Here is a 27,301-nt window from a genome sequence, read left to right on the forward strand (position 1 = left end):
CTTTGGATTTGCCTGTTCTAGACATTTCAGATACTTGAAATCATACAAAATACGATCCTTTGTGACTGGCTTCTTTCTCTTAGCATGTTTTCAGGATTCATCCATGCTGTAGCACGTATCAGCATTTCATTTCTTTTTATCATGCAATGGATATGCCACATTTTGTTTATCCATTCATCAGCTGATGGACGTTTGAGTTGTTTTCACTTTTGACCAGTATGAGTAGTACTGCTGTGAACATGTGTGTATACATTTTTGTGCACACATGTTTTGTTTCTCAGGTATATACTTGGAAGTGAAATTGCTGAGTCACACAATAAGTAACTCTATGTTTCACTTTCTGAGGAATCGCCAGACTGTTTTTCAAAGCCGCCATTAGCACCAGCCAAGCATGCGAGTTTCAGGTTGCCCACATCCTCACCAACACTCGTCATTACCTATCTTCTCAATCACAGACACCCTAGTGTGTGTGGAGCGGCCACCCATGCGGTCTTTCATCTGTACTTCCCTGATGGTTAGTGATGCTGAGCATCTTTTCACGTGCATTTTGGTCATTTGCGAATCTTCTTTGGAGAAATGTTTACTCAGATCTTTTCTCATTTTTAAAACTAGGTCATTTGTCTTATCACAATTAAGTTTAAGTATTCTTTATATATTTTAAATACAATTCCCTTTATATATTTTAGATATAATTCCCTCAGCAGATACACATTTCAAAACTGTTTTCCCATTCTGTGGATTGTCTTTTCACTTTCTTGACAGTGTCCTTTGAAGCACAAAATATTTTTTATTTTGATAAAGTCCAATACCTATTCATTTTATTGCTTGTGATTTTGGTGTCAAACCTAAGAAACCATTGCCTATTTCAAGGTCCTGAGATTTACACTTCTAAGAATTTTTATTGTGTTAGCGCTTACATTTTTCCTTCTAAGAACTTTATAGTTTAGCTTTTACATTTAAGTCTTTCCGTTTTCATCTTTGCATATAAGTAGAGAACTGACTTCATTCTTTTGCGTGTGAATGAATCTTATTTTGAGACACTGGCAGGTTCATATGCCATTATAAGAAATAATACACGTGGTGACCCCCAGACCCCACTCCTGAGGGTCTCCTGACCCACCTCCCTGCTCTCTCACACCTCGTTCCAGCCTTTAGGAGCATTCCCTTGGGCCTGGTGGTCCCCGACTCATCCTGTCATAACAGGCTTCAGAAGGATCCAAAGATGCTGGGAACCCTAAGCCCCAGATCCTGGTTGTTTTCCAGACCCTTTGGAGGCAAAGCATAAGGACTCCTGCCTTTTTGTGCCACAAAAGGGGACACAAAGATACCCTTGCTCTCCCGCTCTCCTCTCTGGGGGATTCGCTGGGTTACTACTTAGGAGGAGGTCTCTGGGCCTCGCTGACCTTTCTCTCCCTCCCCTTGACCCCCGCAGCCAGCCTGTGGTTCTTTTCTCCTGCTCTCCCTAGAGTGTAAAATTAGGTTGATTTCTGCTGTGGTCTGTCAAGAATCTCTCCTGCTGGGGGAGGGCCTTGGTTCCTCGTCTGGAATGAGAGACCCTGGAGTGCAACACAGGCTTGCTCTCGGACGTGCGTGCCATCCTCCTGACTATAAAAAAAAAAAAAAATAATACAGAGAGATACCATACACACTTCATCTGACCTCCCCCAATGGAAACATCTTGCATAACTATAGTACAAGATCACAACCAGGAAATTAACCTGCACATTAAGACAGCCACTCCTGCTTTTTAAAAATTAATATTTTCACCATATATACTTTGCAACCTTTTACTTTCAACCTGCCTGTATCATTATATTTGAAGTGAGATTTTTGTAGACAACATACTGTTGGATCGTGTTTTGTTATCCCCTCTAGTCATCTCTATCTTTTAATTGGTGCCTTTAGATCATTTAATTTTTAAGATAACATAAAAATGCTAGGGTTTAAGTCTAACATGCAATTTTATTGCTTGTCTTCTATTTATTCCCCATTTACTTTTCTGATCCCTTTTTTTTTTTAAACCTTCCTGTGGGTTATCTGAACATTTTATGTTTTTGATAAGAATTATTAAATTCTCTTTTACTCTCAGTGTTCGTTCCTTAGGGCTGACATAAAAAGTACCACCAACTGGGTGGCATAAACAACAGAAATGTATTACCTCACAGCTCTGGAAGCCAGAAGCTTAAAAATCAAAGAGCAGGACCTTGCTGCCTCTGAAACCCAAAGAAGAATATTCCCTTGCTTCTTTCTGGCATCTGATGATTTTCTGGAAACCCAGGCATTGCTTAGCTTGTGGCTGCATAACTCCTATCTCTGCCCGCGTCATCCCATGGGATTCTCCCGAGTCTCTTGTCTTCACATGGTTGTCTTCTAATGAAAACGCTAGTCATACTGGAGTAACGATGCACTCTTACTCGAGTCTGGCCTCATCTGGAATGTCAGTGTTTTCAGATAAGGTTTAATATTCTGAGGTGCTGGGAGTTAGGACTTCAGCATCTCATTTTTTGGGGGGGACACAATTCAACCTGTTACACTGCCTATCAACTTTGTCTCTTCGGCTCAGCTGTTTGTTCACCTTGGTTTCTCTGCTTCAGGCTATCAGGCTTCCCCAAATGTCTGGTGGTCCCTGGCATCCTATTTTATGAATGAAAGAGTGGGCAGATTAGTACAGGCAGATGGCTCCAACTTCCTTTGCATTTGGGTATATCTGTTTCTTCATGCTGCTTTCCCTGTGACTTCTTCAAATCTTCTCTGTGATTTCTTCAAACTCTGAAATGCTTCTTTCTAAGTAATGACCCCATCTTAGAAATCACATCAGATAGCTGGCTCATCCTTTTCACAGTGCAGACCCTGAGATACTAAGCTGGAAGAAAGCTGAGCACAATGACTAAAGCAAGGGGCTTGACTGGCCTGCCAGTTCTAAAAGCTCATCTTCCAATAGCCTGGTAGGAGTCTAGGGCCTCCAGCAGTTTTCCACTTGAAGTTTACAGATCAACAGCATCTGTTCCCACCTTCTGGTGAGTTTTCTCCTCTGTATGTTCTGGGTAATAGGTTTCTTCACTAGATTTTGATTCAGTTCCATCTGCTTTCTATCACTGAGTAACTGCATGAGATTTCTTTTCCATTAACAGCTTCTTCTTCCGCTCTCCCATGATTATAAGATATTTGAGGCTTTCTCTATTTTCATAGCTTTTGGGTAGCCAGTGAGACAGGTATTTACGCTTCTACTTCAATCTACTGTAACATCTCTTCATTTATGAGTTAGTTTAGCTTCATTGTTGAAATGATGGGAGGATGCTTATCATAAGTAGTAACTCCAAAGATGGCTTATTTGTTGGATTCTTGTAAAATAGACGTTTTGACATTTGTGTTGTATATGTGTGAGCCCTGCCCCACCACTACAGAAAAGATGGTGATGGTATAAAATCTCCCTGGAATAACAGAATAAGGATATACCCAATTATCTGAAGAAACAAACTGGTAGAAAAATACATGAAACAATGGTTTTTAAGATACCAGACATGAGGCAATGTAGGAAAGTGATGCCAAATAACAGAGGTGAGCTCCACTCCTCTCCCAGGTTAGAGGCTTATGAGGTCTCGAGGCCTAAGAGAGACAGCAACTGAGGTGGGACCAGCAGATTTTTTAAGCTGAGGAGACACAGTGAAAAGTCTCAGAAAACCAAAGCTAGAGTCCATAGGCCAAAGTACTAGAGAGAAGAGAGCAAGGGAAAGCTCACACTGAAGAAACTGGTAGCCTGGAAGGTATTTTATCTATTAGAGAAAATGAATTTCTGCTTAAAAACCTTTCTACCAAGACAACTATAGGCTTAGATGGCATTGATGGCAAATTCTACCAAAGATTCAAGGAAGATGTAATACCAAGTCTATACACATTTTTTCAGAAAGCTAAAGAAAATGGACAGTTCCAAACTCATTCTGTGTGGCCAGTATTTCAGTTCAGTTGCTCAGTCGTGGCCTACTCTTTGCAACCCCATGGACTGCAGCATGCTAGGCTTCCGGGTCCTTCACCAACTCCTGGAGCTTTCTCAGGCTCGTATCCATCGAGTCAATGACACCATCCAACCATCTCATCCTCTGTCATCCCTTTCTCCTCCCACATTCAATCCTTCCCAGCAGCAGGGTCTTTTCCAAGGAGTCATTTCTTCACATCAGGTGGCCAAAGTATTGGAGTTTCAGCTTCAACATCAGTCCTTCCAATGGAATATTCAGGACTGACTTCCCTTAGGATGGACTGGTTGGATCTCCTTGCAGTCCAAGGGACTCTCAAGAGTCTTCTCCAACACCACACTTCAAAAGCAACATTTCTTCAGCTTTCTTTGTAGCCCAACTCTCACATCCATACATGACCACTGGAAAAATCATAGCTTTGAGTAGACAGACCTTTGTCGGCAAAGAAATGTCTCTGCTTTTTTAATATGCTATCTATGTTGGCATAGCTTTTCTTCCAAGGAAGCAAGTGTCTTTTAATTTCATGGCTGCAGTCACCATCTGCAGTGATTTTGGAGCCACCCAAAATAAAGTCTCTCACTGTTCCCATTGTTTCCCCATGTATTTTCCATGAAGTGATGGAACTGGATGCCATGATCTTAGTCTTTTGAATGTTTAGTTTTAAGTCAACTTTTTCACTCTCCTCTTTCACTTTCATCAAGAGGCTCTTTAGTTCTTATTTTCTTTCAGCCATAATGGTGGTGTCATATGCATATCTGAGGTTACTACTGATATTTCTCTAGGTAATTTTGTTTCCAGCTTGTGCTTCATTGAGCCCGGCATTTCACATGATGTACCCTGCATATAAGTTAAATAAGCAGGGTGACAATATACAGCCTTGATGTACTCCTTTCTTGATTTGGAACCAGTCTGTTGTTCCATGTCCAGATCTAACTGTTGCTTCTTGACCTGCATATAGAGTTCTCAGGAGATAGGTAAGGTAGTCTGGTATTCCCATCTCTTTATGAATTTTCCACAGTTTGTTTTGATCCACACAATCAAAGGCTTTGGCATAGTTAATAAAGCAGAAGTAGATGTTTTTCTGGAACTCTCTTGCTTTTTTGATTATCCAGTGGATGTTGGCAATTTGATTTCTGGTTCCTCTGCCTTTTCTAAATCCAGCTTGAACATATGGAAGTTCACGGTTCACATACTGTTGAAGCCTGGCTTGGAGAATTTTGAGTAGTACTTTACTAGTGTGTGAGATGAGTGCAATTGTGTGGTAGTTTGAACATTTTTCGGCATTTCTTTCTTTTGGATTGGAATGAAAACTGACCCTTTCCAGTCCTGTGGCCACTGCTGAGTTTTCCAAATTTGCTGGCATATTGAGTGCAGCATTTTCATAGCATCATCTTTTAGGATTTGAAATAGCTCAACTGTAATTCCATCACCTCTACTAGCTTTGTTTGTGTGATGCTTCCTAAGGCCCACTTGATTTTGCACTCCAGGATGTCTGGCTCTAGGTGGGTGATCACACCACCATCATTATCTGGGTCATGAAGATCTTTTTTGTACAGTTCTTCTGTGTATTCTTGCCACCTCTTTTTAGTATCTTCTTTTAGGTCCATACCATTTCTGTCCTTTATTGTGCTCATCTTTGTATGAAATGTTGCACCGGTAACTGAGGAAGGCTTTCTTATCTCTCCTTGCTATTCTTTGGAACTCTGTATTCAAATGGTTATATCTTTCCTTTTCTCCTTTGCCTTTCATTTCTTTTCTTTTCTCAACTATCTGTAAGGCCTCCTCAGGCAACCATTTTGCCTTTTGCATTTCTTTCTTTGGGGGATGATCTTGACCACTGCCTCTTGTACAATGTCACGAACCTCTGTCCATAGTTCTTCAGGCACTCTGTCTATCAGATCTAATCCCCTGAATTTATTTGTCACTTCCACTGTATAATAGTAAGGGATTTGATTTAGGTCATACTGGAATGGTCTAGTGGCCAGTATTACCCTGATGCCAAATTCAGACAAACACATTCCAAGAAAAGACAATTTCTGACCAATAGCCCTTATGAATATAGATGCAAGAACTTCAACAAAGTGTTCACAAACCAAATTCAGCAACATATTAAAGGATTACACATCATGACCAAGTGGAATTTATCATAGGAATGAAAGGCTAGTTTAGCATCTAAAAATCAATCGATGTTATGTGCAACACAAATAGAATAAAGGACAAAATTATATGAGCCTTTCAATGGTCACAGAATAAGCATTTGACAAAATTAAAAACCCTTTTAGTATTAAAAAAAAACACTCAACAAATTATAAAATAGAAGAGAACTTTCTCAAATTGATAAAGGGTATCTGGGGCAAAATTTACAGCTGACACCATACTTACATGGTTTAAGATTAAGAACAAGACAGATGTACATTCTTGCCATTTATATTCATCATTTTATTGGAAGTTTTAGTTATGGCAATTAAGCAAGGAAAGAAGTAGAAATCACCTAGAAAGGAAAACTCTGTTTGCAGATGACATACTCTTACACACAGAAAATACTAGTGAATCCACTAAAGAACTATGAAAAATAAACAAATTCAGCAAAGGGGCAGAATACGAGATCAATATTCAAAAATCAATGGTATGCCTGCACACTAGCAATGAAGAATGTAAAAAGGCAACAAAGAAAACAACTGCATTACAATAGCATCAAAAAGAATATTTAAAATTGAAGTTAAAAGAAGTACATGACTTGAAAGCTGAAACATTCTAGGAAACGTTAAAGAAGGTAGATAAACAGCAAAACATGTCATGTTCAAGGTCAGAAGAGTTAATATTATTAGGTTGTCAATATGCCCCACACTGATCTGCTGATAAAAAGCATTCAGAGCTGCAGCTGGATTATTTTTGCAGAAATTTGATAAGCTGATCTTAAAATTCATTAGAAATGCAAGAGACTAATAGCCAAAATGATCTTAAAAAAGAAGAATAAATTTGGAAGGCTCACATTTCCCAATTTCAAATTCTGCTGCAAAGCTACCATAATCCAGTCAATGTAGTACTGGCATAAGGATATACAAAAGATTAGTGGAATAGAATTTAGAGTCCCAAATTCTACACTTACATTTATGGTAAACTGATTTTTGACAAACATACCAAGACAATTTAATGGGGGGGAAATGGCCTTTTTAAACAAACTGTGTTGAGACAAGTAGGTCTCCACACACAGAAGAATGCAGTTAGACCCATACCTCACACCTCATCCAAAAACTGACTCCAAATGGATCAAATATCTAAATATAAGAGCTAAACATACAGACATATGGCATCACCAACTTGATGGACATGAATCTGAGCAAGCTCTGGGAGTTGGTGATGGACAGGGAATCCTGGCGGGCTGCAGTCCATGGGGTTGCAAAGAGTAATTACACCTTTGTGACTTTGGGTTAGGCAATATTTCTTGTATATGACACCAGAAGCACAAGAACAACAAAACTGATAAATGACTTCATCTCCATATATGAGGAAAGTGAAAAGATCACCCACAGAACAAGGGAAAATTACTGTAAATCTAACACATAATACGGGACGTGTATGAAATTAAAAGACGCTTACTCCTTGGAAGGAAAGTTATGACCAACCTAGATAGCATATTCAAAAGCAGAGACATTACTTTGCCAACAAAGGTTCGTCTAGTCAAGGCTATGGTTTTTCCTGTGGTCATGTATGGATGTGAGAGTTGGACTGTGAAGAAAGCTGAGCGCCGAAGAATTGATGCTTTTGAACTGTGGTGTTGGAGAAGACTCTTGAGAGTCCCTTGGACTGCAAGGAGATCCAACCAGTCCGTTTTGAAGGAGATCAGCCCTGGGATTTCTTTGGAAGGAATGATGCTAAAGCTGAAACTCCAGTACTTTGGCCACCTCATGAGAAGAGTTGACTCATTGGAAAAGACTCTGATGCTGGGAGGGATTGGGGGCAAGAGGAGAAGGGGACAAGAGAGGATGAGATGGCTGGATGGCATCACTGACTCAATGGACGTGAGTCTGAGTGAACTCCAGGAGTTGGTGATGGACAGGGAGGCCTGGCATGCTGCGATTCATGGGATCACAAACAGTCGGACATGACTGAGTGACTGAACTGAACTGATACACACAAAATATAAAATATCTTACAACTCAGTAATAAAAAGACGAATAACTTAATTTTTTAAAGGGCAAAGAAAAAAGGACAGTTTTTCCCCAAAAGGTATACAAATGGGCAATAAGCACAGGAAAAGATATTCAACATCATTAGCCATCAGGGAAAAGCAAATCAAAACCACCTTGAGATACCACTTCACACCCACTATGATGGCTATAATTAAAAATACAGATAATGACAAGTGTTGGCGAGGGTGTGGGGAAACTAGAACCTTCATACACTGCTGGTGCTAATGGCAGCTTTGGAAAGCACTGTATTTTCTCAAAAGGTTAAACATAGGCTGGCCTTAGGACTGAGCACTTCCACTCCTAGATACACACTCAAGAGAAAGAAAGCATATATTTACACAAAAGCTTGTACACAATTGCTAAAAGCAGCCTTAATTCAAAATTGCCAAAAAGGGGAAACAACCCAAATGTCCATCAATAAATGGATAGACAAATACTGTATATCTATACAGTGGAAGACTATTCACCACAACAAAGAAAGAAGTACTTATACTGCAAGCTAGAAACACGAGTGGACCTCAAAAAACACCATACTCAGAGAAAGGCCACATATTATATAGTTCCATGTATAAGAAATAACCAGAACAGAATACAAGAACAGAAAGCAAATCAGTGAGTGACAAGGGTTTGGAGGGGAGAGTATGGGGAGTGACTTTTCATGAGTATGAAATTCCTTGCTGGGATGACAAAGGTGTTCTATGATCAGGTAACAGTGATGATGCACAACTCTGAAATACACTACCCAGCAGTGAATTGTACACTTTAGAGGGGTTAAGTTATGAGTTATTTCTTGATACACCTTTTTCAAAAAACCAGTAACAACTCTGCACAGTCTTCAAGAATATCAAAGAGCAGGGAATACTTACTTCCCAATTCATCTGCTAAGATCAACATTACCCCGATACCAAAACAAGACAAAAACCACATAAAAAAGTAAACTACAAAACAACATCCCTCATGAAGACAGATGTACAAATTCTAAATAAAATTATAGCAACTCCAAGCCAACAAAATATGACAAAGATAATGATAAAATAATATCTCTTGACAAAATGGGGTGTATCCCTGGAATACAGGTCAGTTTAACGTTCAAAAAAATCAGTCAATGTAACATATCATATGTATTGATTTCCAAGGGTTGCCATCATAATGAAGGACCACAAACTGAGAAGGCTAAAAAAACAAAAACTGATCTTCTTGTAGTTCTGGAGACTAGAAGTCTCATATCAAGGAGGGGACATGCCTGGAGGCTTCCCTTCTGAATCCTTCCTGCCTCCCCCAGCCTCTGAGAGCCCCAGATGTGCCTCGCCTGTGCCAGCGGAGATCCAGTCTCTGCTTCCGTTGTCACACGGTATTCTCCCTTGTGTCTCTGGCTTCTTACGGCTGTCTTCTTACAAGGACACCAGTAATAGTGGGTCAGGGAGCCCTCACCATTCCAGGATGACCTCATCTTAACCAATTATGTACATGATCCTACTTCCAACTAAGGTCATATTCTGAGGTACTGGGGGGTGAGGGTTTTAATACATCTTTGTTAAGGGATACAGTCAATCCATAATATCATAGTAATAATTTAAAAATAAAAACCACAATCATCTCAATAGAAAAAGTATTCAATATGCAACACCTGTTTCTAACAAAAACTCGGCAAACAAGGAGTAGAAGGTGATAAAAACATGTCAGAGACTGAATGCCTCACTCTGATCAGGAAGACAGAGAGGAACATCGGCTCTCACCACTTTCAATCAACAGGGAAGGTTCTGGCCAGTGCAGCCGGGCCAAAATGAATAAACAAACAAACAAACAAATATAAGAAACTCAGATTGGAAAAGAAGACTTAACTGCTTATTTGCAGAAGACATGATTCTTGATGTAGAAAATTCAGCGGAATTCACAAACAACCCACTAGAGTCCAAAAATGAGTTTAAAGGTTACAAGCAAAAACATGAAATGGAAAAGATAAATGCAACCCAAAGCTCATAGCAGCAATATTTGCTATTGCCAAGATACAAAAGAAACCTACGTGTCCATCAACAGATGAATGGATAAAGAAGATGCACTATATAGATAGACACACACACACAGATATACACACATACATATGCCAATGGAATACTACTTGGCCACACAAAGAATGACATTTGCCATTTGCAGCAACCTGGATGGACTTGGAGGGCATTATGCTCAGTGAAATAAGTCAGAGAAAGGAAACATAGTATGACATCACTTATATGTGGAATCTTAAAAATACAACAGACTAGTCAATACAACAAAAAAGAAGTAGACTCACAAACATGGAGAGAAACTAGTGAAAAAACTAGTGTTTACCAATGGCGAAAGGGTAGGGATGAGAGCCAATGTATGAGTGGGAAATTCAGAGGTACAAAGTATTCTGTATGAAATAAGTTACAAGGATATATTCTACAATGTGGGGAATATAACCAATATTTTATAATAAATATAAATGGAGTACAACCTTTAAAAATTATGAATCACTATACTGTATACCTATACTATGAGATCAATATAATACTGCATAGCAACTACAATAAAAAATTTTTAAAAATTTAAGGGAAATAATCAGATGTGAGTATATTTGCATGTACAAAGTTATTCACTGCATTGCTGTAACTGAAAAAACTATAAACCACCTAAATGTCCATCAATAAATATAATCAGATCAGATCAGTCGCTCAGTTGTGTCTGATAAATATAATTGGTACTCACAAAAAAAACAAATAATATCATGTACCATAACATCCAAAAAAGTGAAATATTCAGGGATAAGTCTGAAAAAGATGAAAGACCTATACACTTAAAAATACAAAATATTGTTGATATAAATTAAAGAGGACCCAAATAAGTGAAGGGATACACCACATTCATGAGTGGGAAGGCAATTTTGTTAAAATGCCATTCTCTCCAAATTAAGACTAAACATAATCCGAGTCGAAATCCCAATAGGGTTTTTTGTTTGTTTGTTTTGGTAGAAATCAATAAGTTAATTCTAAGTTTTTATATTATATACATATATATCAGTTGGAACGTTCTCTTCATTCTTGTTTTGTCTTCCCTTTATGGCTCTTAATATTCTCCAACCACTGAAACACTTTCCCCACTTAAGATGTGCAAGCTCGCCTTCCTTGTAAACGCTCTAGTCTTCCCTTCTTTATCAAAAAAATAATTAATTACTTTGGCTGTGCTGGGTCTGAGTTGTGGCATGTGGGATCTTTTTAGTTTCGGGATATTTTAGTTGTGGGCTTCCCTGGTGGCTCAGATGGTAAAGAATCTGCCTTCAGTGCAAGAGACCCAGGTTCGATCCCTGGGTTGGGACGATCCCCTGGATAAGGAAATGACAACCTACTCCAGTATGCTTGCCTGGGAAATGCCATCGACAGAGAAGCCTAGCAGGGGTCCGTGGACTCACAAAGAGTTGGACACAGCTGAGCGACTAACACTTTCACTCTAGTTGCAGCATGCAGACTCCTCAGCTGCAGCATGGGGGTCTAGTTCCCTAAGCAGGGATGGAACCAGGGCACCCTGCATTGGGAGTGCCGAGTCTTAGTCACGGGACCGCCAGGGAAGTCCCCTGATCTACTTTTCTTTTCCTTTTGTTCTTCCTTTAAATTCTTAGACAGTATTCTTAAATTGTCATTAATAACACTGTGGTGTTTTTATTATCTATTTTCTCATACTATAATCACTTTTTAAATTGCGATGAAGTCTGTCAAACATAAAGATCTATGGAGTATTGCAAGATAATTACTGATGATCCAACAAATGCAGTTCTAAGCTCCTCTGCATACCCTTAACTCTCCTCCAAATCCTGATTTATCCAGTATACTGACTTTATCAGTAACTGTTTTTTAAGTTGCAGGTCTATTGGTAACAATGTCGCGCGCGCGTGTGTGTGTGTGTGTGTGTGTGTGTGAATATGATTATTTAGTTTAACAGATACTTCAAAGTTCATCATTATTTCTCAGACCTTTTATAAAGCACTCCATCATCTTCTGGTTTCTATTAATACTCCTGAATGATCCCCTGTCAGAATGACTGGAATGTTGATTGACAATCTGCCTTTTCTCTTTGACCCTTGTAAAAAAAAGTTTCCTTGACTTCATCGTCTTCATTATCCATTTAGCTTTGCTCAATATGCTATTTTGTCTTTTTATTGGATTTTTATATTCTATAATTATGGTTTTCTTTTTTTTTTTTTTTTTTTTTAATTTTATATTATTTTTAAACTTTACATAATTGTATTAGTTTTGCCAAATATCAGAATGAATCCACCACAGGTATACATGTGTTCCCCATCCTGAACCCTCCACCCTCCTCCCTCCCCATACCATCCCTCTGGGTCGTCCCAGTGCACTAGCCCCAAGCATCCAGTATCGTGCATCAAACCTGGACTGGCATCTCGTTTCATACATGATATTTTACATGTTTCAATGCCATTCTCCCAAATCTTCCCACCCTCTCCCTCTCCCATAGAGTCCATAAGACTGTTTTATACATCAGTGTCTCTTTTGCTGTCTCGTACATAGGGTTATTGTTACCATCTTTCTAAATTCCATATATATGCGTTATTATACTGTATTGGTGTTTTTCCTTTTGAACTTTTGTTCTTTGAATGTCTCCTAGAGCATTTTTACAATCCTTGACCCTTGACTGAATTTTTGTTTTTCTAAATTATATTTCTTTTTGATTTTTTAAATTATTGAAAGATTATTATAACACATTTGTGGGAGACTTGGTAAACATAGAACAAAGTTACACATAGTTCCACTATATATTACAATTATTTTTTAAGTAGATAAATTCAGATTTTTATTTGAAGTTTCAGTATCGAACTCTCAAAACTTAATAGAATGGACAGAAAAGTAGAAGGACACAGTAGACCTAAAGAGCAATGAACCAATTCAACATTATTAAGACTTATACAATTTTCACAGGCTTGCCTGTGGCTCAGATGGCTTAGGTGGCTCAGATGGTAAAGAATCCCCATGCAATGCTGGAGACCTGGGTTTGATCCCTGGGTTGGGAAGATCCCCTGGAGGCAGGCATGGCAACCCACTCCAGTATTCTTGCCTGGAGAATCCCCACAGACAGAGGAGCCTGGCAGGTTACAGTCCATGGGGTTGCAAAGAGTCAGACACAGCTGAGCAACTAAGCACAGCACAGCATGCAATGTTTACACACCCAGGAGGATACAAATTTTATTCAAACTCTCATAGATTATAAACCAGGAGACACTGGAATACAACCAGGGACATAAAACAAGGTGCAAAAATTTCACAGTCTAAAGGTATTGAAATTATACAGTCTGCTCTCTTATCACAGTGGAATTATGTAGAAATCAATATCAAACAATATTTGAAAATAACCCACATATTTTCAAGTGCAATGTGACGTTTACCAAGAGAGATCCTTGACTTAGCCATTAAAAGCCTCAATAAAGTTAGAAAACCGAAAAAACACAGAGGGTAACTACAGAGAAGAAAGCTTTGAAATGAGCAATTAATATCAAAGATACTTAACCCCATGTATTTGGAAATCAAATGTCTACTTTTAAATGATGGGAGTATCTAAGAAACCATAACAAGGAAAAGTAGAAAATAATGTGTAACAGAATAAAAATGAAAAGAGAATTTATCAGAATTTGTTGAATGCTGAAGAAGGCTGAGCACCAAAGAACTGATGCTTTTGAACTGTGGTGTTGGAGAAGACTCTCGAGAGTCCCTTGGACTGCAAGGAGAGCCAACCAGTCCATTCTGAAGGAGATCAGCCCTGGGATTTCTTTGGAAGGAATGATGCTAAAGCTGAAACTCTAGTACTTTGGCCACCTCATGCGAAGAGTTGACTCACTGGAAAAGACTCTGATGCTGGGAGGGATTGGGGGCAGGAGGAGAAGGGGATGACAGAGGATGAGATGGTTGGATGGCATCACTAACTCGATGGACGTGAGTCTGGGTGAACTCCGGGAGTTGGTGATAGACAGGGAGGCCTGGTGTGCTGCGATTCATGGGGTCGCAAAGAGTCAGACACGACTGAGCGACTGAACTGAACTGAACTGAAAGTTGCTCAAGGCTATGGTTTTTCCAGTGGTCATGTATGGATGTGAGAGTTGGACTGTCAAGAAGGCTGAGTGCTGAAGAATTGATGCTTTGGAACTGTGGTGTTGGAGAAGACTCTTGAGAGTCCCCCTGGACTGCAAGGAGATCCAACCAGTCCATTCTGATCAGCCCTGGGTGTTCTTTGGAAGGAATGATGTTAAAGCTGAAACTCCAGTACTTTGGCCACCTCATGCGAAGAGTTGACTCATTGGAAAAGACTCTGATGCTGGGAGGGATTGGGGGCAGGAGGAGAAGGGGACGGCAGAGGATGAGATGGCTGGATGGCATCACCGACTCGATGGACATGAGTTTGAATGAACTCCAGGAGTTGGTGATGGACCGGGAGGCCTGGTGTGCTGCGATTCATGGGGTCACAAAGAGTCGGACACGACTGAGCGACTGAACTGAACTGAAAGTTGCTCAATGTAACCAAATACAATGTGGAATCTTAAATAAGGTATGAAAACAAATAATGGACACTAGCATAAAATTTTGTGAAATTTGAAGAAAAATCTGTACTTCAGTTAGTACTGTATCACATGTTAATTTTGTTGTTGTTGTTGTTTTACAACATATTTCTTGTATTTTCAGAATTAGATTAGAAGTTTCAAGCTTTGTTGAAATTTTTTTTTAATCCCTAAAATAATAAGCCTTCTAGACTTTAGTAGTAACACTAGAGGCCAGAATAAACGGAATTATATCAAAATTTTGAGTGAATACAAATTAGAAATCTAGCATTCTAGTCATACTTAGTTAAACAAGTGGAACCAAAATGTCATAAATTTTTTAGCTGAGCAAAAATTCTAAGTTTTCTAAAATAAGTATATTATACATATTATTTATATATATGTACACAGAAGCTTTTCTGCTTACTACACTTGATAAAGGCTTGAGAAAGAAAAACTGAAAACAGAGAGAAGTTGGAAAACATAAACTAAATCACATCTGGAGATTTGGAGGAAACAAAAAACAATACCTTGGCATTTTATATTTTTCAGAAATGTTACAAGATAATTCTAATATGCATTTGAATTTTAAAAAGTGATCACAGGTTCTATTAAATTGTAGTTTCATGTTACAGAATTCTATTATATTCTGGTTGACCGATCATGATGCAATGGTATTAAAATGAATAACAGTTACATAATCACAATAGTAAAAGATGTTTATTAGTTTTCACAATGAATAGCCAGACAAGAAATAAAAGATAATTACAACTGCAAGCCATAAGAGGAACATAATTAACCTAACAATATGAAATAATTACATCTAATTTGGGGCGTTAGTAGAGTGATGTGTTAGGACACACACAAGGCACCTGTTGCAGAGCTCCCTGTGCAATACAGTATATTCTCAGGATTTTATTTTATACATAGTATCAATAGTGCATATGTGTCAACTCCAGTCTGCCAATCCACCGCCCCGTTCCCTCTCAGTATCCACGTACCTGCTCTCTACATCTGTGTCTCTATATCTGCTCTACAAATAAGATCATCTATGCATTTTTCTAGATTTCACATATATGCATTAATCCTGATCATATACTGAGAGAAACCATACTTCAAAAAACATACAAGCACCTCAGTGTTCATAGTAGCGCTGTTTATAATAGTCAAGACATGGAAGCAACCTAAATGTCCATCAACCAAGGAATGGATAAAGAAGATGTGGTACACATTACTCAGCCATAAAAATGAACGAACTGGTCATTTGTACAGACATGGATGAACCTAGACACTGTTTATATAAAGTGAAGTCAGAAAGAGAAAGATAAATATCCCTAAAATTTTAAAGAGGGGCAATTTCCTGGGTACCCTCTGTAATGACCCTCACTAACTCACAAAAGGCAAATACAAGACTCATTATAACAAATGACAATGGCTGGAGAAGGTAAGAAGGACTAAGGTAGCATATAATAGTTTCTGCAACAGACAGTCATAATTTATTATGACCATCAAATAATGCCGAAAGAGACCTGAATTTTAAAAAATGTATTATAGAATTATAGTTTAGAATTCTGCAAAAATGACTGTTTGCTGAATCCAGGATATTGAAAAATACCTGGAGTCCTCTTTATGCTAAAATAATCCCTTTCTGCAAAGCTCGTATTGAAATAGTAGAGGTTTGAGGTAGAGAATATACTCCAAAGGAAAACACATAGGCGATAATACATTCATCTGTAAAAATGGATTTTATTTTCAATAAATGAACGGATATTTTATAGTAAAATTACCAAGCTAATAAAATTAAAAAAACCACTTCCTAACAGTAAAACCTTACCAAACCAGGCAATTTTTACAACTGGAAGAAGAACATTCTCTGCATAAAACTGGTTAATCATAGTTATGGCTTTATTATCCAGACAATGTGCATAAATTCCACACGGCAAAGTCTCAGCTTCACAAACTAATGGTTCATTTATTCAAAGAGACTGATCCAGAATTAAAATGAGCCCGTTGGTCTGAAGTATCACGCTGTAGGATTCTGTTGCCCCTAAAGCAGCTTTGCTGGGAGGCTCTGCCCCTTGCACGCCTGTGACCTGTGACACTGCAGGAGACTCACTCATCGGAGCTGAAGTGGTATGCTTCCCACCAACAGGGCCGTCAGGCCAGCTCACTTTGGAGCTACGGGGAAATTGCTGGAAGCACCCTGGGGTCCATTATTTCAGCACATTAATGAGGCTGTTCACAAAGAGAGTTTATTACAGTAAGAGATAGATGTTTATTAGATCAGTGATACGATTACAGAACATGCTGTATGGGAAGGGCCTCTGGGAGCCGTAGGCAGGATAATTTTGCAGGCATTAAACAAAACAAAAAAGCCAAACATCGTTATCAAAACTGTTAACTTCACTGCATCACAGTCACGGCTAAATATCCATACTACTAAATATCAACATTATTTTTCTGCTTCAAAAATGATGTGCAGACAGGCTTTCTGAATTTGTATAAAATCAAACTTTTTTTTTTTTCAGGGTGGCAAAAATAAAACAAACTCAGAGTGTTTACTGCTCATCTTTTAAATACAGTTCATTTCTAAAGGCACCTGGGAATTACATTTGGAGGTGGTAGCCATGAGGGTTTTTCACCGCATGTTAATATATTACTAGTAATAAAGACAAGACCACCATCAGAACGGACACAACAGAGAGAGAGAAGAACACAGTGATGGTGGCAGTTACTATGTGCCAAGTGCTGTGACAAGAGTTCTTCACACATTGTTCCTTTAGCTTTCCTAAAACCCCATGAGGTGTTAAAATTTCCTCCTTTTTTTGACATGGAAATGGAGACTTACTAACTTGCCCAAAGCCTTTCATCTGGTAACTGATGAAGCCAACTCAACCACAACTAAATGAATGGGTGTTCAGAGATGACCCAACTGCATCACGGAATTACCAGGCATCTTGCCAAACAGCCTCATGCGCATGTGTGTTCAGCTGTGTCCGACTCTTTTGGGACGCTATGGACTGTACTCCATCAGGCTCCTTTGTTCATAGAATTTTTCCAGGCAAGAATCCCGGAGTTGGTTGCCATTTCCTCCTCCAGAAGATCTTCCTGACTCAGGGACCTAACCCGGATCTCCTGCTTCTCCTGCATTGGCAGGCACATTCTTTGCCACTGTGCCACCCCAGACAGCCTCACACGGACTGTCGAATCAACCAGCTAATATAGTTTTGTTTCTCCCTTTAAGAGATGTAACCATTTCCCTTTTTGTTGCTGCTGCTGCTGCTAAGTCACTTCAGTCGTGTCCGACTCTGTACAACCCCATAGACGGCAGCCCACCAGGCTCCCCCGTCCCTCAGATTCTCCAGGCAAGAACACTGGAGTGGGTTGCCATTTCCTTCTCCAATGCATGAAAATGAAAAGTCAAAGTGAAGTTGCTCAGTCGTGTCCGACTCTTAGCGACCCCATGGACTGCGGCCCACCAGGGTCCTCCATCCATGGGCTTTTCCAGGCAAGAGTACTGGGGTGGGGTGCCATTGCTATCACCTATAAATACAGAGTTCAGTATCACTAGGCTATTAGCCCCTTGGAAGACAAAGCAATAGCGGTTTCCACAGTTTAAAAATCTAGCATACACTGTAGGAGGTGTAGACATTAAACACCAACATTGGCAAAGTAAAATGCAACCAGTATGACACTGAAGTAGATATAAAGTACATATACACACATACACATACACACACACACACACACGTCAAGCTATGTTATCCACAACACCTCTTGACTTTAAATGGAGTTTTCATCATCACCCCAAATGTCTTGATCATGACTATTTCTACTTGATGAATCAGTGGAGAAAAGCTGTCTTTCCACACTGAAAATGCTAGTTTCTCTGGAGGATCACACAATGTAAAAGGAAGGCTCTTCTGGTAATCCCTGGGCGGGGTTGGGAGGGGCGGTGGGTCATATCAGAACAGCTCTCCTGCTTGGCGGCTACTACTCACCTTCTTTCCTGTGCTATAGAAGAATCACTATGGTTTCATCCCCTTTAGTTTTATTAGGAAGATATCCAATTAGGTCAAAGAGATGCTATTTTCACAGGACGTGTTTTCCTATTGTCTCTTAGAACACAAACTACTTCCAATTATGTAATGATTGTGGTGCAAAGAACAAATAGAACCAACTATATTCAAAGAAATGTATTTTCATAAGATATATGTAGGTGCTACCCCCACTAACCTAACAATTATATGCCAAAGGATAAAAAACAAAATCTTAATAGTATGTGATGTTTGGAATCTTTTACAAATATACTATCACATAGATGTCCACCCTACTCCTAACAACAAAATAATAATCCTGCTGCTGCTGCTAAGTTGCTTCAGTCGTGTCTGACTCTGTGCGACCCCATAGATGGCAGCCCACGAGGCTCCCCCATCCCTCGGATTCTCCAGGCAAGAACACTGGAGTGGGTTGCCATTTCCTTCTCCAAAGCATGAAAGTGAAAAGTGAAAATGAAGTCACCCAGTTGTGTCCGACTCTTCACGACCCCATGGACTGCAGCCTACCAGGCTCCTCCATCCATGGGATTTTCCAGGCAAGAGTACTGAAGTGGGGTGCCACTGCCTTCTCCAATAATCCTGACTAAACCAAATACCGAAAGGTAGAAAGCAATCAATCATGACAGTACCAGAAGAAAATACAGATGAATATATTTATATTCTTGGAATGGGAAGACCTTTTAAAAGATGACATAAAATCCAAAAGTCATAAAGAAAAACTCATAAAAGTGACTACTAAATGAAAACTACCTTTAGAGCTAAAGTACCAAAAAAATTAGAAATACAGAAAGAAAATAAAAGGTATATTTGTTATGACAAAATAATAAACATCTTACTAGACAAAGAATTCTTAAAAATCAACAGAAAAGAGTAAACTAAACAGAAAATAAATCAGCAAAGAATACACTAAAGGAATTTATAGAAAAAGATACACCAGTGGCTAACAAACCCACCAAAGATGTTAAATTACATTAAGAATTAAATAAATACAAAACACCAAAGACATACAAAATGTCATCTACAAGAAAAGCAAAATGATGTAAGTTCATAAAACAGTATCAGCAAGGCTGTGGGGAAATGGGTAGCCTTTCTTTTAGTGAGAATGAAAAAGTCTACCTTTTAAGGATGGCAATGTGGCAACACATATTAAAATTTTAAATTTACAGCCTTTTCAACTAGTATATTAGACAGGATTCTCCAGAAAAAGAGCCAACAAGAGATATATAATTATGCAGAAAGAGATTTATTATGAAGGACTGGCTCCCATAATTATAGAGGCTGAAAAGTTCCATGGATTTGCCATCCAAGAGCTCGAAGCCCAGGAAAGTTGATGGTATAATTCTTATCCAAATCCAAAGGCCCTGAAAACCAGGGGAGCAAACGGTGCAAACCCTAGTCTGAGCCTGAAGACCCAGGATCCAGGAGTTCCAATGCATGAAGGCAGCAGATGAACATCCCGGCTCAAATGCACAGCACATGTGTCTTCCTCTGCCTTTTTGTTCTTTGCAGGCCATCAAACAGTTGAGTGATGCCTATTTGCATCAGTAAGGACAATCTGCTTTACTGAATTTACTGTTCAAATGCTAATCTCTTCCAGAAACACCCTCAAAGGCACAGCAGAAACAATGTTTCACCTTCTGCCCATAAATCAAGATTATCAAATAATTTTTTTTTAATTTTTCATTCATACTTTTTGGCATCATGTATGTGAGGTTCCAGCATAAAAAACATATTATTTTATTTTATTATTATTTTACATTTTGGTACTTTATATTTTCCCAGTGTTAATGCTCAAAGTGTTTTGAACTTGATTTTTAAACAATTACTAGTACAGGAAAAATGAGGTTAGCTATCAAATATTCAATTTGTTTTTCTCTCAGTGATAAATTAAGAGAAACTGATAACTGGGTAACACATTGAATTGTCTGTGTTGACAATTCAATTGAATATATTGAATTGTTGAATATATTGAATTGTCATATATATATCTATGTTTTCTAATTCTTTTCCATTATAGATTGTTGTAAGATACTGAATTATGTTTCCTTCTTGTGCTATATGGTAAAATCCTTGTTGTCTATCTATTTTTTATACAGTAGTGTGTATACCCCACTCTAGTACTCTTGCCTGGAAAATCCCATGGATGGAGGAGCCTGGTAGGCTGCAGTCCATGGGGTCGCGAAGAGTCGGACACGACTGCGAGACTTCACTTTCACTTTTCACTCTCATGCATTGGAGAAGGAAATGGCCACCCACTCCAGTGTTCTTGCCTGGAGAATCCGAGGGACGGGGGAGCCTGGTGGGCTGCCGTCTATGGGGTCGCACAGAGTGGGACACGACTGAAGCGACTTAGCAGCAACAGCAGCAGGTGACAAATGGTCATTTCAACTCCCTGGTGAATCTTTCAAATAAACGGGATGAAAAAGGTGCCTTTGCATATTGTGTCAAATGGCTGTGCTGGGCCATTGTATAAGGACATGTTAGAGCCTGTCTGCCCAAAATGTCCTGCTTGGGAAGGGGGACCAGGGAGTCATGCTCTTTGACAGTAATTAGAGAGCAGGCCCAGGGGCTGCTGCCTGTGACATGTCTACTCAAAAGGGCATCAAGAATGGATTATTACTCAACTCTAAAAAAGGAATGAAATATTGCCATTTGTAGCAAACTGGATAGACCCAGAGCTTATCTTATTAGGTGAAAAGTAAGTCAGACAGAGAAAGACAAATATCACATGCTGTTGCTCATATGTGGAATCTAAGAAAAAGATACAAATGACCTTATTTACAAACCAGAAATAGATCCACAGACATAGAAAGTAAAGTTACAGTTAGCAAAGGGAAAAGAGGGCAAGGGGAGGGATAAATTAGGAATCTGGAATTAACATGTACATAGTACTAAATAGGCAAACAATAAGCATCTACTGTATAGCACAGGGAACTATACTCAATACTTTGTAACAACCTATAGATGAAAAGAATCTGAAAAAGGAATATATGTGTATGTATATATGAATCACTGTGCCGTACACCTGAAACTGATGCAATGCTGTAAATCAACTGTACTGCAATAAAAAAAGGAACAATATCTTTAAAAAGAATTAATTGATTAGCAAATCATGCCCCCCTTCCCAAAAATACCTTTCTGTACATCAAAAAAAAAAAAAAAATCTTCACCTGTTTTCTTCCTAAAATAAATCACGATTCTTACCATTCATGGATGCGACACAGGCGCCAAGACATGTAACTTACTGAGTCTCAAAGCAGAAGAACAGTATTTTTAAATTCAAAATGAACTTTTATGCTCTGTTGAGACATACCTAGCTGCTTATTTTGGAGGACTGAAATACAGTTTATTATAGCAGTACAGGGTCAATTTATTGCCACAGGAAATCCAACAAAATTGCTCATCGCCTCCACAGAACAGAACAGTATGTTGACCTTTACTGGCAGAATTAGAGTGAATTCTGTTGTAGCAGCTACTGTGAGAAACTTAGGAGTTGCAGAGCTGGTGAATATTTATGAAGTTTTCCTACTGAGCGGGCCGCTGGCAGAGAGGATGGAGAGATACCTGCTTCAAGGTGGAGTTACCTGTCAGATCTGACTCGGATTTCAAATCCTAAATTTAGGGGGGTAAAAAACACCTCACTGTTTACTAAAAATGATACAGTGTGTTAGGAAAAACGCTCAAGATTCTGAAGCTAAAATTACACTCCAGGTACAATTCTCCATCTGATGGAGAGAATGTCAGCGATCTGGAGAGTGGAAAGAGCCAGACCAAGCAGCTCCCTTGCTCAGCTTCCATGCCTCACAGCCTACACTCTGGGCAGAGCAAGAAGACCCTTTGGTCCCCGCTGGTGCAGTGTGACAGCTCCCTCCAAGGCCACCTTCTGGACACTCCTGAGTGGAGAATGCTTCCGAGGCCAAGGCTGAACGTCTGCTGTCCTGTGCCCCCTCGGGAGGATCCTTGTCCCTCTTCACTACACTAAACCTTCCTGTTTTATGACTCACATCCTAAACCAAAATTTTAATTAAAAAAACTTTCGAGAAATACCCCGTTAAATCTTTGGTATAAATCACCCCACCCTTCTTTTGGTGTCCTTTATATACACATGCATACAGCATGACTTAAATCAGCTCTTTCTACAATTTTGTTTCCTAACTAGGTTTCGGCACTTGTTATATCTTATCCATGTACTCCACAGTTATTTATTGAGAGCGTGTGGTGGCCAAGCATTTTGAACGTGCTGGTAATAAAGCTGGGAAGTGGACAAGTGACTTCTAGTCAAAACAGTGTATGACTTCAAATTTTGCACCAAAAACTGCATAACCACTGAAAGAAGAAAAAAAAATTAAGATACAGAGAAATATCTTTGTGGACCACAAATGAAACAAACGCACAGAAGCTCGAGGTTCAAAGCTGTTAGAAGCAGCAACTAGGAGCACCAATGTAACTGGGGCCAGAGCCCATGTGGGGCTAGGACAAAAGTCAGGCCCAGAATGTGAAGTGGAGGCTGGCGTTCCCTGTCCACCAAAGGAAGCTGAAGTAGCTGTGCCAGCCTTGGGGCTTCCGTGAGCAAATGAAGCTGCTCTACTGAAAACAGCAGCAACAGAACCTGTGCCAAACCCTTGACAGGCCTGGTGTCTAGATCTGTGATACATCCAGTATCACCATAATATGGGAATTTGGGGACCCGGAGCAGTCAAGGTAAGCACAGCAAACCATTCGCACAGAGAAAAGGAACAGCAGCCTCATACAGTACAAATAACTTCTACTCTTAATGAGTCTGACTAGGAAGGAAGCCTAAAATGAAGACCACTGAACACAAAGACTACCAGAATTCACTCTGGAAGAAATGATAATAATAGAGTAACTTCAAAGGGACTTTATTTTTTTAAGTTTCCTTCAAGCATAATTAGCAGGCCAAAAAACTGTACATATTTATAACATATAGCAATCAAGATAAGAAACATATCCACAAACCTCAAAAGTACCTTTCCACCAATGCATCGCCATTTTGATTATAATAAGTTCACGTACATCTTGACTTGAGGTAGTGTTAAACCCTTCAACTTAATTTTCTTCCATAGTTGCCTTGGCTATACTAAGATTCTTTGTATTCCATGAACATTTTAGAACAAATTAAACAATTTCTACAAAAACAATTCTCCTGAAAAAATTCCCAGAAACACAAAATCTTCCAAGACTGAATCATGAAGAAGCAGAAAATTGAACAGAACTGTAACAAACAAGGAGACTGAATCAGTATTAAGTCTCTGCAGACCACAACAGAGCTGAGACACTACAGGAGGAAGTGAAGGCATACAAACAAGGCCGGATCCTTGGCCACACAAAGTCAAAGTGTTAGTTGCTCAATCATGTCTGACTCTGCGACCCATGAAACGTAGCCCACCAGGCTCCTCTGTCCATGGGATTTTCCAGGCAAGAATAATGGAGTAGGTTGCCATTCTCTCCTCCAGGGGATCTTCCTGACTCAGGGATTGAACCCGGCTTGCCCACATTGCAGGCAGATTCATTACTGCCTGAGCCACCAGGGTCCTCAGCTACACCTCAAACACCAATTCAGCTGCCTATGCCAGATGCCAACTGAGATAATGTGATTTTTAAAAAGTCTATTTTTCCTTTTATTTATTTATATTTTTGGCCACACCTTGCAGCCTGCAGGATCTTAGTGTCCCAAACACTTCAGAGTTTCACTAATGAATTATGTCAAACATTTTAAAAAGAACTAATACTAATTCTTCTCAAACTTTCCCAAAAATTTGAAGAGAAGGGAACATCTAACATATTCCATGAGTCCAACATTATCCTGATTCTAAATCCAGAAAAAGACATTATAAAAAACAGAACTACAGATGAATAACCCTAATGACCCCTGATGCAAAACTCTTCAACAAAATTCTGGAAAACCAAGCTTATCAGCATATTAAAAGTATCAAATGCCATGAACAAATGGGCTTTACTCCTGGAAAAAAGGATAGGTCGGTATATGAAAATCAATCAAAATAATACGCAGCAATATTACCCAAAGCAATCTACAGATTCAATGCAATCCTTCTCAAAATCCCAACAAAGTTTTTTGCAGAAATAGAAAACCCCATCCAAAAATCCATATGTAACTTCAAATGACCCAAAATAGCCAAAACAATCTTGAAAATGGAGAACATAGCTGGACTTGTAGATTTTGAAATTTACTCTACAATGATCAAACACATGTGGTAACAGCATGAAGACTGACATACAGACCAACAAAAGAGAGATTCCAGAAATAAACCCCCACATACGTAGTTAAATAATTTTTAACAAGGGTATGAAGACCATTTAATGGGAAAAAACAATCTTTTCAACAAATAGTTCTGAGAAAACTGGATATGCACATTCAAAAAGAATGAAGTTGGACCCTTATCTAACACCACACACAAAAATAAACTCAAAGTTAATGAAACACCTAAATGTAAGACCTAAAACTGTAAAATTCTGGGAAGAAACATAGGGAAAAAACCATGATACCAGATTTGGCAATGATTTCTTGGATATGACACAAAATGTACAGGCAACAAATGAGAAATTAGGCAAATCATAAAAATTTATGACAAGTTTTTAAAACTCTCCATCAAAAGACATTATCAGCAGAGTAAAAAAGCAACCCACAGAATGTCATAAAATATTTTCATAACATATTTGATAATGGATTAACATTCAGAATATACAGGGAGTTTCTAATACTCAACAACAAAAAACAAACAACATAATTAAAAACTGGGCAAATAACTTGATTAGAATAACCATAGGATCTAATAATTTCATTTCTGGCTATAGTCAAAAAAGTTGGTGCAGAGTCTCCAAAAAATATTTGTACATCCATGTTCGCAGTAGCGTTATTCACAATAGCTAAAACTGGAAAGCCACCCACATGTGTCCAGCAACAGATGAATGAATAAGCAAAATTTGGCCTAGACATACAACAGAATATTATTCAGCCTTAAAAAGGGAGGAAATTCTGACGTATGCTAATACAGATGAACTTCGAGGGTATTATGACAAAAGAAATAAGCCATTCACAAACTGACAAATGTTATATGACTCTACTTATATGAGGTGATTAGAACAGTCAAAATCACAGAGACGGAAAATAGAACGGTGGTTGATAAGGGCTGTGAGGAGTGGGGATTGGACAGTTACTCTTTAGTAGGTAGAATTTAAGTTTAAAAGATGAGAAGAATTACAGAGGTGGTGATGACTGAACAACATTATGAACGTATTTAATACCAGTGAACTATGCACTAAAAATGATTAAGAGGGTAAATTTTGCCCTTCTTCCTTGCCCCAAATAATGTAGTTAGTTATTCCCTCCACAGGCCCCATGGAACTTAGAAGTATAGCACAAAATTTTCCACATTGCACTGACTCAACATTCAAAAAATTGTATCATGGCATGCAGTCCCATCACTTAATGAAAGATAAGGAAAAAGTGGGGACAGTGACAGATTTTATTTTCTTGGGCTCCAAAATCATTGCAGACGATGACTGTAGCCATGAAATTAAAAGATACTTGCTCTTTGGAAGAAAAGCTATGACAAACCTCTGCATACTAAGAAGCAGAGACATCACTTTGCAGACAAAGGTCTTTCTAGTCAAAGCTATGATTTTTCCAGTAATCATGTATGGATGTGAGAGTTGGACTATAAAGAAAACTCAGTGCCAAAGAACTGATGCTTTCGAATTGTGGTATTGGAGAAGACTCCTGAAAGTCCCCTGGACAGCAAGGAGATCAAACTAATCAATCCTAAAGGAAATCAACCCTAAATATTCATTGGAAGGGCTGATGTTGAAGCTGAAGCTCCAATGCTTTGGCCATCTCATAGGAAAAGACTCCGATCTGGGAAAGACTGAGGGCAAGGAAAGAGGATGACAGAGGATGAGATGGTTGGATGGCATCACTGATTCAACGGACATGAGTTTGAGCAAATCCCAGGAGATAGTGAAGGACAGGAAAGCCTGGCACGCTGCAGTCCACAGGGTCGCAAAGAGTTGGGTACGACTCAGCAACTGCACAGCAACAACAACACTGTGTGATAAGCTGGCGTGTTTGTGTATGCAATGGCCGCTCCTTGATCTTATGCAGGATGCTTATGAAGGGATGTTGAGCATCTTGTATATTATCAACTGCAGAGTATATGCTGGATCTCTGTAATTAAAAAATTTTTTGTCAGGAGGCTACAAGTTTACAAAAAGAACTGCCAGACATGTCACTAAAAAAAAAAAAATCCAGCAAATATTTTAGGAGCTCAATAGTGGAGATATTAGATGAGGACTGCAATCCTACCCAAGCGGCAGAGTCAGTGTTGCAGCGGATGAGAAAGGCATAGCTAATATGAAAAGTATAAGCCAGGCTAAAGACTGGCAACTTTGGCATATAATAAAGAAAAATTTAAGACCAGTTATCTCTTATAAATTTGAAAATACCTATGTTAATATAGGGAAAAGGAATCTGTAGCATATATT

General features: G+C 39.0%; 1 protein-coding gene across 1 annotated transcript in view; it reads right to left on the minus strand.

Moving 5' to 3' along the window:
* Positions 1 to 27,301, minus strand: part of ULK4 (unc-51 like kinase 4) — a 502,164-nt gene that overhangs the window by 118,241 nt on the left and 356,622 nt on the right. The gene's annotated exons all lie outside the window — the stretch shown is intronic.

This window comes from Bos mutus, chromosome 22 (assembly GCF_027580195.1).
Source record: "Bos mutus isolate GX-2022 chromosome 22, NWIPB_WYAK_1.1, whole genome shotgun sequence".
NCBI classification, from domain to species: Eukaryota; Metazoa; Chordata; class Mammalia; order Artiodactyla; family Bovidae; genus Bos; species Bos mutus.